At 42.9% G+C, this 15,077-nt stretch overlaps 2 long non-coding RNA genes across 2 annotated transcripts; both read right to left on the reverse strand.

The window, feature by feature from the left end:
- Nucleotides 1-273: 273 nt before the first annotated feature.
- LOC139831918 (uncharacterized) lies at nt 274-11,900 on the reverse strand. Its single transcript, XR_011746318.1, has 2 exons — nt 11,741-11,900; nt 274-1,123 (listed from the first exon to the last, which is right to left on the reverse strand). It is a non-coding gene; the product is annotated as an uncharacterized lncRNA (long non-coding RNA).
- A 514-nt stretch (nt 11,901-12,414) lies between these two features.
- On the reverse strand, nt 12,415-14,969 carry LOC127307971 (uncharacterized). The gene is made up of 3 exons (XR_007856109.2): nt 14,403-14,969; nt 13,863-14,306; nt 12,415-13,719 (listed from the first exon to the last, which is right to left on the reverse strand). It is a non-coding gene; the product is annotated as an uncharacterized lncRNA (long non-coding RNA).
- Nucleotides 14,970-15,077: the final 108 nt, after the last annotated feature.

Raw genomic sequence — 15,077 nt, forward strand, 5'->3', positions numbered from 1 at the left:
GAACTGAAGCAACCAAGAAAAGTAAAATATTGATGTATATTGATGTACCATGACTCCTGCACTATATCGGCACACGAAAATTTCAGTTACTCTAGAAATCAATGCAGTTTCACTGTATTGTGAAAAATATATTAGTTATGTCACAATTCAAGATATACACGTCATACAAAAAATATATTTAAGAGCAAAACAAATTCATTTCAACAGCTACGACCTGTGCTAGAAGAGGTCTGCTATAGAGGCGAAGAAAAACATACACAGATGCTTTGCTAGTTTGATGTAACTTTTTTTACAGGTTCTTCTTATGATTTTGACACACAAAAACCCCAATGACATCAGTGGTGCAGAATAAAGGAAACCTTAAAGTATGCATCTGCTATACATGCTTCCTGACATCAAATGGATAAGCCTTATACGCAAACAGAGGGAAATTCTTAGGCTGAGGAGTAACTTCCTAAACCATTGTGCATTGAGCAAACTTGATTATTTACGGATGGCCTGTCGTTCTGCACTTTTTCCATGCTCCGGCGACAATGAACATCTCAAGTGTAGATCAGCATGGCTGCTACTGACATCGGTGGTATGTACCACATTAACAATATTCAGTAATTAGTGTAGAATAACCAAAAAGCAATGCATCTTGTAGATCTTGTAGTACAGAGTGATGTCATGTAAAGAATGACACCCAATAGCGACATTTTACTCAAGAAAACATGTGAGATTATAAGTTTACACTGAATCTCCAACGCTTGGATAAGTCAACTTTACTTAAGCAAATTTGTACTTAGGCATCCTTCCCTGCTCTATTTGAAGACCATATCAAGAAAACACACTCATTTTCTATGCACATAGGATTCCGAGGTGGTGCAGACGTAGATGGAGGAACATAGCTGGAAGCCCATGTCACTGGGTAAGGGGAGGGCATTGGTGGGGAAATCGTACCACTGGAAGGAGCTTTTGATCAAATACTGGTTGCCGTGTGGCCTGCATGCCAGTGTTGCCTATATTTTCCACCTCCAGATATTTGAGAATACCTCTAGCTAGGCTCTTTATGACTCAGCCAACGCTGCACGACCAGGGGGGTTGGGGTGTGATGGTGTGAGGATCAGCCAAACCTGAAGTGCTACAAAACAGGGAAAATATCTTAGTATCCATCATTATTTCATCAAACGGTATGGGATAACATTAGATACAATACCTAATGATCAAGCATTTGCAAGGATCTATACTTGGGAAAGGAAGACGAACCCTATATACGATAGCATAATCCGTTTGAATTCCGAGATCAAATACAATTAAGTCATCATTATACTTACAGGAGGAATCTACTTTAAAGAAGAAGTGTATGTTGCTTCAGTGTCAAGATTGAAATATGAAGAAATTCATGCAGTACACTTAGCAAGGAAATTATGATGATAAAATGTAAGTTTTATGTAATGTAGCAATGGCTGTAGGAAATGGAAAGTTGCAGGAGATGATGGCACCTTGAACTTCAATTACATGGAGAAGAAAAACAGTCATCCTTCATTGATGCAAACTGGACCGGTGTAAGATATACAATAACATAAACAACAATCTAAGAGTACTTATTTTGTAGGTTGCAAGAAAATATCAATTGGGGTTTCAAGTATCACAAGACTCTCTATTTGGTGATAATTCATTTAATTCATCGATTTTTTTTTTGAAATGGGGCAAAAGATTTGCCTTTCATTGATATAGGAGAAAAGAGCCGACCCGTTTATGAGGGAAACTGGCCGAAAAACCGTACAACACAACACCACACGCCAGCCCCGAGGCTGCGCTCCACACGGGTCGACGACCACCTAGGTCGACACCACACATCAACGCAACAGGCGGAGGCTAAAGACCGGAGCCACCGCTCCAACTACCACGCCGGCCCCGAGGCCGCGCCCCGCCTGGCCGAAGACGAACTCGCCTCCGCCAAACCACCAAAACACTCCATAGGTCCCTTTGACCGGTGGTCATCCAAAGCGAGGCCTCAAGAGGCAAAGCGACACAAAAGCGCCACTCACGCCCGATCCCGCAAGGGATCTGGGGTTTCCCCCGGAGAACCCGGGCGAAGGAGCAAAAACACACCGCTGCGACAACGACTTCAAGAAGGATGCGGCGCCCACGGGCGTCACCGTCGTCGGTCCTGGCCAGCCGCCAGGACAAGGCTTTCGCCTAGCGATGAGTCTAAGTCCTCACGCCCGCCCAACAAGGACCGGCACAACCACCACGCCTCTCCCCCTCCAAGCTCCCGACGATCATCAAGCGTCCCTCCCGCCGCCACACCTAGGCTCCCCGTCGCCGCGACAAAAGCCGCCGTCCGGATCATCACCGCTGCCCGCGAGATAGTTGCCGAAAGCAACCAGAGCGAACCCGGGCAGCCATCACCGCGAAAGGAAACCGAAGATCACCGCCAGCATGGAAACCTCCTTGGCGGCCCAAGAACGAGCCACGGACGTGAAGGATAACGTTGCATAGAAAACAAAAATTTTCCTATCGTGAACACGCAATCCAAGCCAAGATGCAATCTAGAAGACGGTAGCAACGAGGGGATGATCAAGACTAACCCTTGAAGAGATTCCAAAGCCTATAAGAGTAGGCTCTTATTGCTGCGGTAGACGATCACTTGCCGCTTGCAAAAGCGCGTAGAAGATCTTGATCACGATCGTTTCCGGCGCCACGAACGGGCAGCACCTCCGTACTCGGTCACACGTTCGGTTGTTGATGAAGACGACGTCCACCTCCCCGTTCCAGCGGGCAGCGGAAGTAGTAGCTCCTCTTGAATCCGACAGCACGACGGCGTGGTGTCGGTGGTGGTGGAGAAATCCGGCGGAGCTTCGCTTAAGCGTGCGGGATGTGGTGGAGGAGAGAGACCGCTAGGGTTTGGGGAGAGAGGGGGGGTTGGGCGCCGGCCCTCTATAGGGTGCGGCCAAGGCTGAGCCAAAGAGTGGCTGCCCCCTCCCTCTCCTCCTCATTATATAGGTGGAAGCCCCAAGAGTTCTAGTCCAAGTCTTCGAATAAGACCCCAACACTAAAACCTCCCATATGTGGGAAACCTACTCAAGGAGGGAGTCCTACCCAAGGTGGGACTCCCACCTTTCCTTGAGGTGGGGTGGCCGGCCACCTTTAGGTGGAGTCCACCTGGGACTCTTCCCTTTAGGGCTGGCCGGCCATGCTAGTGGAGTCTCTTCGGGACTCTACTTTCCAAAGTGCCATTCTTCCGGACTTTTCTAGAACCTTCTAGAACCTGCCATAAATGCACCGGATCATTTCCAAACTTGGAATATGACTTCCTATATATGAATCTTATTCTCCGGACCATTCCGAAACTCCTCGTGATGTCCGGGATCTCATCCGGGACTCCGAACAAATATTCGAACTCCATTCCATATTCAAGTTCTACCATTTCAACATCCAACTTTAAGTGTGTCACCCTACGGTTCGTGAACTATGCGGACATGGTTGAGTACTCACTCCGACCAATAACCAATAGCGGGATCACGGAGATCCATAATGGCTCCCACATATTCAACGATGACTTCGGTGATCGAATGAACCATTCACATACGATACCAATTCCCTTTGTCACGCGATATTTTACTTGTCCGAGGTTTGATCATCGGTATCACTCTATACCTTGTTCAACCTCGTCTCGACAAGTACTCTTTACTCGTACCGTGGTATGTGGTCTCTTATGAACTTATTCATATGCTTGCAAGACATAGACGACATTCCACCGAGAGGGCCAGAGTATATCTATCCGTCATTGGGATGGACAAATCCCACCGTTGATCCATATGCTTCAACTCATACTTTCCGGATACTTAATCCCACCTTTATAACCACCCATTTACGCTAAAGTGGCGTTTGGTGTAATCAAAGTACCTTTCCGGTATAAGTGATTTACATGATCTCATGGTCATAAGGACTAGGCAACTATGTATCGAAAGCTTATAGCAAATAACTTAATGACGAGATCTTATGCTACGCTTAATTGGGTGTGTCCATTACATCATTCATATAATGACATAACCTTGTTATTAATAACATCCAATGTTCATGATCACGAAACCATGATCATCTATTAATCAACAAGCTAGTTATACAAGAGGCTTACTAGGGACTCTTTGTTGTTCACATAACACACATGTATCAATGTTTCGGTTAATACAATTATAGCATGGTATGTAAACATTATCATAAACACGAAGATATATTATAATAACCATTTTATTATTGCCTCTTGGGCATATCTCCAACAGTCTCCCACTTGCACTAGAGTCAATAATCTAGTTTACATTTGTAAAGATATAACACCTTGGTCTTCTGGTGTTTTATCATGTATTGCTCACGAGAGAGGTTTTTAGTCAACGGATCTGACATGCTCGAGAACCGTATGTATTTTGTAATTCATTTGCGTCTTAACGCATCACTCATTTCCAAATGAGTCGGCATTAAATATGTTTGGTCTTACGGTGGAACCTTAATTCCGCGGTCTGAAATATGTCACTAATATTGTCACACACAATATAGCTTCAAAGTTCGACTGTGTCGGAAAAACACCGTGTTCTCAAAGAACCTCTTGACTTAACATCCTTTGTCATTGTCAAAACAATGACATACTCTGCCTTCTTTTGTAGATTCTGTCACAATATTTAGAACTCTTCTAAATCTAGCATAGACAACTTCTAGCTCATTGTGCTACCTTTTAAACAACACTTAGTCTAATTTGAGATTGAAATTATATTTTATATGTGACAAAACCAATATCGGTGTAACACCTTACAGCGATTTGTTTGTCATTTCTTCATAAAAAAAATATATATATCCTTAGTTCTTCTAAAGTACTCAAGGATATTCTTACTGTTGTCCAATGATCATCATATGAATCATTCTGGTATATGCTCATAACACTTTATAGCACATGATATAGTATTGTGGACAGATGATGCGTGATCTAAAATCACTCATGTGTTTTTACTCATCGAGTGTCATATACACTCAAGTCTTGTTAAAACTTCACATGACAAGAACATTTTCTTAATATTTCTATATTGAATTACTTCAATATCCATCATATGTACTTTGACTTAAACTTATTTATGTGTTTCAATCTATCTTCATAGATCTTGACACTAAATTTGTTTCAGTCCATATCCTTTCATTGAAGTTAATTCTCAATGAAACCTTTTAATCAAGTATATAATTACATCATTTATAACCAACTATATGTCACCTACATAAAGTATTATAAATGTGTCTTAGCGCTCCCACTTAATTTCTTGCAAATGCAAGCCTCTTCATTGTTTCTGATGAAATCAAAAAACTCTTTGACTATTTCATCTAGTGAAGATTCAAACTCCGCTATACTTACTTCATCAAATTGAAGTTTGTATACCTATCTAGTATTCCACGGACCAGCAAAACTCTTGATTGTATCTTGTATACACCTTTAATACACACTTTTGATAAGTAATGTATTTTGCCATCCTACTAACATATCTCATAAAGGAAATATGTAGTGATTACTAGAATAATCCATATAGACTTTAAGCATTGCTACGGAAGATCTAATCTTGTCGTAGTCAACTCTTTGAACTTTGTCGTAAACAACTTTTCAACAAGTTAAGCTTCTTCAAGGATATTTCATCCAAGTCCATCAATTTTATAGATCTATTTACTTTCAAAAAGTATTCATCTATCTTGGATTTCATGGCGTCTAGCTATTTTAACGGAGTCAGGGCCCATCATAACTTCTTTGTTTGTAGTTGGTTTATCATTGTTCATAATCAATTCTTTGTCCACAAATCATTTATTTGATCACAAAGTAAACCATACCTACAAGGTTCAATATGTACTTCGATCTCCATGGCTAAAACACTTTGTAGTCATGGGAGCCATGATCGTCGTGGCCGCTTCCGAAACCAATTCCGATGCTGCGCTACTCTGATCATTATGCTCAGGTTCATAAACCTTATCAAATTATATTGTCCTCCCACTCAAATACTTCATTAGAAACAATTTCTCGGAAATAAGAAACATTGACAAACACTTTTGTCTTTGTCTTGTGAGAAGAATTCCCAATCAATTCTCTGAGATAACCAACAAAGACATTCATCCGATTTTGGTTGTAAACTCTTAGACCAAAATTTAAAGAAAGGACTATTAAGGTTTATACCCATGCCATAACTCGTATGGTGTCATTTCAACGGATCATGATGATGGTCTATTTAGTGTAAAAGCGGTAGTCACTAAAGCATAATCCACAAAAATATAATGGCATCAATATTTTATCTCATCATTGATCCAACAAAGTTTGGATATATCTCTTGGATACTTCATCATCACTATGATACTCCAAGAAACATAAGTTGTAGAACAATTTCATAACTCTCTTAGATGTTTGCTAAAACTCGTAATTCAAATATTTTCACCATGATCCAATCATAGATATTTGACTTTTCTATTACGATGATTTCCACTTCATGCTGAAATTTATTTGAATCCTATTCAAATGTTTCAAACTTTTCCTTATTGAATATATCCACATATATACTCAATTCATTGTTTGAAGGTTTTCATGAAATAGAAGAATCTCCCGCACACAACTATGCCTAGTGAACCACATACATCATCATGTATATTTTCACAAAGTTAGTTGCCCGTTCAACTCTTGGCCTATGAACGGTATTTTAATCATTCTCTTTAGAAAAGATTTGCAAGTGCCAAATGATTCAAAAATCAAATGACTCCAAAAATCCATTTGCATGGAGTTCCTTCATGCGTTCCTTTCTAACATGACCTAAATGGCGGTTCCACAAATAAGTGGAATTCAAATCATTTGCCTTATGGCATTTTAGCGTCAGTTTTATGTATGTGTGTTTCACCATTAAGATTTATAATAACTTATCCATCGTACATGGAGTAATGTCATAATTTGAACAACTCATTGTTTTCATTTGACCAGAGCAAAATAACAATTATTAAGTTCTTTATTATAAATTCTAAGGGCTAGATAGAATGTCAACGACAAACATAATAACACTTTATTTTGTTCCAGACGTGCAATTCTATTATATTCCTTGTCAGTCACTTAGGCCATTGTATTCTTGTATTGCATTGTTTTGTATGACACTTCATACCAACCAATATGGTACTAATACCCAAGAATTTCATTGTGTGACTTAACTAGGAATACAACCATAACATGTATATCATTTATATACACCTGAGCTAGACTTTCTAGTCTTTTCTTTTCTTTTTGCCAAAATATCTTTTGCAGTTTCTCTTTTAGCTTTCCTCATTATTCAGAAAAACACTTCAACATCATTAACTTCTAGGTTTGTTGGTCAAATACCAATAACCTTGAGGTTCTTACTTTGAAGTTGATCATCATATGACAAGTGTTCCAGATTTCATTATTAGTAACTTTGTAACATGATGAACAATTTCACTCATAATTTTATCCATCATATCATGACGACTTTCCGAGACCATGTCTGTACATGCTAGGCTCGTAAAGTTTTAACCTTGGTATTTGCATGTGCAAATCTAGCTTGCACCCGTTTTATGCACACGTAGAATCTATCACACCCGATCATCACGTGATGCTTCGGAACGACGAGTCTTAGTAACGGTGCATATTTAAGGATGGTCACTTCATGGATATGCGAATATCGTTAGTGCCCCAATAGTTGGAGGATTGTGACGCCTTGCGTCTTCAACCTTCGTACATTCCCATAAAACTTATGAGTTTATGTAGTCTCACCAAACTTTATTCTATCATCTTGCAATAAGGTCTTAGATATCACATATATCTCATACCTTGATTATTTCTGAAAACTAAATTTTCAGCTCCTTACTTTTCAAACAGATTTGAATTTCAAGTTTCACGGAGACAAGATAACTTTAGGTACTAATTGAAACCATAGCTCTTTGAATCAACAATGTGAGGTTTACTAAAAGTTTGCAATAGGACTTAATCAATTCTTGATTCTTTAACAATACGGTGCCAATCCGTAAAGTTTCTTGTCAGATTTTAACAGTATTTCTATCTCAATTATAGCGCATAGAAGTAAACGGATGCCAATACTACAAAATTAATTCAAAATACTACTCAGACTATGTTTATGATAATTAGTTCATGTTTTAATCTAATTACTAATGAACTCCCACTTAATACAACATTCCTCATAGTTGTTAAGTGGTACACGATCCAAATTCACTACACCAAACACCGATCATCACGTGAGATGATGTAGCTTCAATGGTGAACATCAACATGTTGATCATATCATCCATATGACTCGTGTTCAACCTTTCGGTTTCCGTTGTCCCGAGGCCATGTCTGTACATGCTAGGCTCGTCAAGCAAACCCAAGTATTCTGCGTGTGCAACATGGCTTACACCCGTTGTATGTGAATCGTTGAATCTATCACATCCGATCATCACGAGATGCTTCGAAGCATTTAACTGTTACAACGGTGCATACGAGGGAAGAACACTTTATTATCTTGATATTAATGTGAGGGATCATCTTATAATGCTACCGTCGCGATCTAAGCAAAATAAGATGCATAAAAGGATTAACATCACATGCAGTTCATATGTGATATGATATGGCCCTTTTGTCTTTGCGCCTTCGATCTTTATCTCCAAAGCACGGACATGATCTCCATCATCAACGAGCATGATCTCCATCATCGTCGGCGTAGCGTCAAGGTTCATGGCGCCGTCTTCATGGTTGTTCACCTCATGTAGCAACTATTACAACTACTTTGAAATACTACTCAACATGAAAATTAAAGACAACCATAAGGCTCCTGCCGGTTGCCACAATACAATAATGATCATCTCATACATATTCATCATCATATCATGGCCATATCACATCACCAAACCCTGCAAAAACAAGTTAGACGTCTCTAATTTGGTTTGCATATTTTACGTGGTTTAGGGTTTTCGAGTAAGATCTAATCTACCTACGAACATGAACCACAACGGTGACACTAGTGTTGTCAATAGAAGAGTAAATTGAATCTTCACTATAGTAGGAGAGACAGACACCCGCAAAGCCTCTTATGCAATACAAGTTGCATGTCGAACGAGGAACAAGTCTCATGAACGCGGTCATGTAAAGTTAGTCCGAGCCGCTTCATCCCACTATGCCACAAAGATGCAAAGTACTCAAACTAAAGATAACAAGAGCATCAACGCCCACAAAACCATTGTGTTCTACTCGTGCAACCATCTATGCATAGACACGGCTCTGATACCACTGAAGGATAACGTTGCATAGAAAACAAAAATTTTCCTATCGTGAACACGCAATCCAAGCCAAGATGCAATCTAGAAGACGGTAGCAACGAGGGGATGATCAAGACTAACCCTTGAAGAGATTCCAAAGCCTATAAGAGTAGGCTCTTATTGCTGCGGTAGACGATCACTTGCCGCTTGCAAAAGCGCGTAGAAGATCTTGATCACGATCGTTTCCGGCGCCACGAACGGGCAGCACCTCCGTACTCGGTCACACGTTCGGTTGTTGATGAAGACGACGTCCACCTCCCCGTTCCAGCGGGCAGCGGAAGTAGTAGCTCCTCTTGAATCCGACAGCACGACGGCGTGGTGTCGGTGGTGGTGGAGAAATCCGGCGGAGCTTCGCTTAAGCGTGCGGGATGTGGTGGAGGAGAGAGACCGCTAGGGTTTGGGGAGAGAGGGGGGGTTGGGCGCCGGCCCTCTATAGGGTGCGGCCAAGGCTGAGCCAAAGAGTGGCTGCCCCCTCCCTCTCCTCCTCATTATATAGGTGGAAGCCCCAAGAGTTCTAGTCCAAGTCTTCGAATAAGACCCCAACACTAAAACCTCCCATATGTGGGAAACCTACTCAAGGAGGGAGTCCTACCCAAGGTGGGACTCCCACCTTTCCTTGAGGTGGGGTGGCCGGCCACCTGTAGGTGCACTCCACCTGGGACTCGTCCCTGTCGGGCTGCCCGGCCAAGCTAGTGGAGTCTCGTCGGGACTCTAATTTCCAAAGTGCCATTCTTAGGACTTTTCTAGAACCTACTAGAACCTGCCATAAAAGCACCCGATCAATTCCAAACATGGAATATGACTTCAAATATATGAATCTTATTCACCGGACCATTCCGAAACTCCTCGTGATGTCCGGGATCTCATCCGGGACTCCGAACAAATATTCGAACTCCATTCCATATTCAAGTTCTACCATTTCAACATCCAACTTTAAGTGTGTCACCCTACGGTTCGTGAACTATGCGGACATGGTTGAGTACTCACTCCGACCAATAACCAATAGCGGGATCTGGAGATCCATAATGGCTCCCACATATTCAACGATGACTTCAGTGATCGAATGAACCATTCACATACGATACCAATTCCCTTTGTCACGCGATATTTTACTTGTCCGAGGTTTGATCATCGGTATCACTCTATACCTTGTTCAACCTCGTCTCCTGACAAGTACTCTTTACTCGTACCGTGGTATGTGGTCTCTTATGAACTTATTCATATGCTTGCAAGACATAGACGACATTCCACCGAGAGGGCCCAGAGTATATCTATCCGTCATTGGGATGGACAAATCCCACTGTTGATCCATATGCTTCAACTCATACTTTCCGGATACTTAATCCCACCTTTATAACCACCCATTTACGCAGTGGCGTTTGGTGTAATCAAAGTACCTTTCCGGTATAAGTGATTTACATGATCTCATGGTCATAAGGACTAGGCAACTATGTATCGAAAGCTTATAGCAAATAACTTAATGACGAGATCTTATGCTACGCTTAATTGGGTGTGTCCATTACATCATTCATATAATGACATAACCTTGTTATTAATAACATCCAATGTTCATGATCACGAAACCATGATCATCTATTAATCAACAAGCTAGTTATACAAGAGGCTTACTAGGGACTCTTTGTTGTTCACATAACACACATGTATCAATGTTTCGGTTAATACAATTATAGCATGGTATGTAAACATTATCATAAACACGAAGATATATTATAATAACCATTTTATTATTGCCTCTTGGGCATATCTCCAACAGGACGAGCCCGCGCCCGCCAGGACAAGCCCTCCATCCACGCGCCGCAGAAAACGCTCGGCGCCGCCTACCGTCGCAGGGCTGGCCACCGCCCCAAGAGGCGCCTCCAGACGCCACCACGCCGCTGCGGGCCTCCAAGCCGAAGAAAGATCCCAGATTGGCCCCGCCCAAGGGGCCGCTGCATCTAGCACCTCCGGCAACCGCCGGCGCAGCACCACGCCGGGCGTGCTGCCCCTTCCCCGGCGTAGAAACCACGGGCCATGCCAAGCCCATGGCACCTCCATCGCCCGCAGACGCACCTCCAGGCCGTAGGTCGTCACCGCCGCCGTCGCACCTCCAGGCCGCACCACCGCTGCAGCACCAGCTCGCACCGCCGCCGCCGCATCTCCAGCGCGCGCCGCCGCGCGCCGCCGCCAGCCGAGACCCAGGATGGGCAGCCACCCTCCAGGCCAGCACAAAGGGACGCCGGGGGCGCTAGGGCCCCGCCGCCCCCTTCGTCGGCGCCGCCCGGCTTCGCCGGCGGCAGCCTCAGGGGGCGACGAGGGGAGGGGCACCGAAGGGGGCTTGTGGCGGCGGGCGGCTAGGGTTTCGGCCCGCCCGTCGCTTGGAGGGTTCATCGATATGAGTATTAATGACTCTCTAATTTCTGCTTACCTGATGCCTCCTATATCCCTTCAGAAATTACAGATGTAGGCATATATCTACATGTGAACTCGTCTTCTTTCAGTGGCGAACTGAAAAATAAGGCCACTGTTAAGGTTACTGTTGCTATTTTTAGCAGATGTTTAAGCTTGTAGTCCCCTTTTTTGGTACCTAAAGCTCCCTCTCTCCCCCTCTCTATCTCCCTCTCCCTCTCCCTCTCTCTAATTCGGAAAACACAAACACAATATAGCAACCCAATAATGAAAGGAATTCTCGGTGCTCTAGTAGGACATGTAAAGCAAGAAAATAGTAATCCGACATTGAGACATACAAACATGTGATGTTATTTGTAGAAGGCAGAGGGCCACTTCCCTATGATGTTATTTGCATAAATAAAACTGTAAGAAAAAATTAGTAATCTGTGAACAAACATGTTCATTGCCATCCTCCCTAGTAAGTGAACAGTGTGCATCCTGGTTATGCAGAGGCTGGATGTAATTGCTTATCAAAAGTAATAAAGCATCCTTTATCGAAAAAAAATCCTCCCTAGTAAGTGTGTATAAAATAAAAAATTCACTTTAACGAAATAACTTAGAATATTATCCCGATCCAAAATCCTGGTCTAGGCCTACACCAGGATGAGAAGCAGTAATGATAGATTGTCCAAACTTCAAAATAATAAAAAAATACATCCTGGATAGGAAATTGTCTCTTTTGTTCAGTTCCTTCAAGTCCAGAGTATGGTGCTTCTTGCAAACACAGAAATTAGTATGCTTAGGTTGCAACTATTGCTAGATCGAGAGAGTGAAAGATTGTGAGAGGATGATCAGGTTTAACAAAAATGAACATATGAAAGTGGTACACAAGAGGCATGAACTAAACATGGCATTCATTTTCCTATTGAACAATAGAAGCATAAGAATTAGTTGGCATTTACAACATACAGAAAGAAGTATCCATTCTTCTCTAAAGATCCCAAGAATGCAATCAAATATAGAAGATTTTTGCATCCAAAAGAAAAGAAAATTAGGACATACCGGTGGCACAATCAATTGGATGCTTGCCCATGAGGATTTCTGTCCTCTAAACATATATATAACCTGTAGAATATTTTGAAAAGTAAATAATAATAAGAAAGTATCTACAACGGCAAGAAAAGAGGCAAAAGCTAAATAAGAGAGATGTCAAAGTCCTTCTGTCCAGGCCCTAGGTCATGATATTCTTTTTTAACTATTTGTAACACCATATGCATGAACTCATGGAAGCTTCTCATGCATTTGTAAAGACTTGGTTGATTTGTTCTTGAGTCGGAGCAACCAAGGCAATAATTTTAGTATGGAAAGGGATAGCCAACATATTTTTAATACTACAATGAACAAATTTGTAGTTCTGAAATCTGGCCAAATATATTTCCAGCGCATCTAGTTCTGAAATCTGGCCATATATATTTCTAGCGCATCTGGGCAAACTGACATTTCAAGAAGGAATGATCTCATTTCTCTGTCTTGAGTTTATTGCACAATACACATCTATAATCTTCCAAAAAGAGACTCTTGGGCTGGAGCAGATCTCATACGTTTTAGTTCACTACATGATTTCCAGAATCAAGAACTCGAATGGATAATTGAATATGAATATGCAGTATGAATATGCAGTGAGAACTTCCTACACATTAGAAGTACTAAAACCTGAAACTGTCCAGAAATAAAACCAAGTATCACTCTCATTATTGACCGGCAAGGAAAAAAATTGATATGCTTCCCTAGAGCAGAAAAAAATCATGTTGCTGATCAAATGCTTGTTCTAAAAGGGAAGGTGATATATCGTAGTTGATGACCCGCTGGACAGAAAAACTTTGACCTTTTGCAAAATAAGAGATCAGGCCACTGATGTTGTAGATTTGTCCATTCCAAACATCAAGACAGAAAAAGTAAGAAATTATTTGTAGCCTGCAAGGTGATTCATGGAATCCCTCCACCATAGGGAATAATCTGCCGTGGAAGGGAGATAACTTTGATCAATATGAAGCTCACAAATTAATCCGGCCGGCAACAAGTGGTGGCCGTGATCAAGAGGAAACATGAGAGATTAGAAAGAGGAAACATGAGAGATTAGAAAGGGGATGTGTACCTACCTTTACTGAAACCATCAATCAGCAAGGAAAAAATTGTAGCAACAGAATCTTGCCAAGGGAATATGAAGAGATAAGGAGGACAAATGGAGATCTTCGGTGGCTCACTGCCGCCTAAGGCTAAGAAGGACAAACTTCGTACCCCAGCTAGGCAGGATGGAGGTGGAGCAAGACAAATAAAACGCCGCTGTGGTCACGACGAATTCTGCCATCTCAGATCTCCTTCCGTGCCGTGCTCGCCGGCCATCACCGAATTGGTCCCCTCTACCAATTCCGATGCTGCTGCTCTTTAGGTGTATGGCCCCTCCCATGCTGCTACACGACGTTGGCATCTCCAAGATTCGAGCAGTAGAAAAGCCGATGTAGCAACAGAGAAGGCGAGGCAGATGAACACGATAGATACCAATCCGTCATCTGCTCGTAGGAACGGAAGCGAAACTCGATGATCTGCACCAAAAGACGAATCACCATGAGGAAGAAAAAGGTCAACAAGAGCAGACCAAATCAAGCAGGAAGAGGAAAGGATTGAGAAAAGAAGCATACCACAAGAAGGCCAATCCGAAGAGGAGTCTGCACGACGAAACAACAAATCGATAGATGGAGGCCGAGGGCTACTTGTGCGGCTGCGCCAACACTCCCAATCCCCCTTCCCCTGTGCCTCCGCTCCCGCCGCCGTCTGCGACTTCGTCCAGCCAGCCCGCGGCGGCGGCGAGGCACCCTCCCGCCTCCTCTCCCCATGTTTTCCCTCTCTCCTATGAGCCTCTCCGCTCGACATAGCAGGCCTGCTTGATTCTGGCGAGGCCTAAGGTGGTTGTACAGTGAGGGGAACAAAGGAGGGGTGGGTGCTCACCTTGGGGCGTAGGCGCCGTCCTCTATCGGCGTTCGGTGGTGGACCGTGCTCTCCTTGTTGAGCGCCTCGCCGTATTAGGCCTGCTCCATGCCACCAACTGCTTTCGAAGGGAGAGGAGAGGGCGAAGCTGCTCCACCCAGAATGGGAGTACGGCGCCGAGCTCCTCCTCTGCACCGCCAGTCCCCGACGATGCGTTTCGTGTCTTTCTGGATGGCGATGAGGATGCAGACGAAGCGGGCGAGAGCGACATCGACATGAGCGAGAGGAGGGCAAATTGGCTAGTCGGCTTGAACCAATGCAGCGTTAAGCGGCTACCGCTTTGACCGTCCGTTAATGCTACAACCACACCGGGAAGGAAGGCAAAAGAT

This window comes from Lolium perenne, chromosome 6 (genome assembly GCF_019359855.2).
Source record: "Lolium perenne isolate Kyuss_39 chromosome 6, Kyuss_2.0, whole genome shotgun sequence".
NCBI lineage: Eukaryota > Viridiplantae > Streptophyta > Magnoliopsida > Poales > Poaceae > Lolium > Lolium perenne.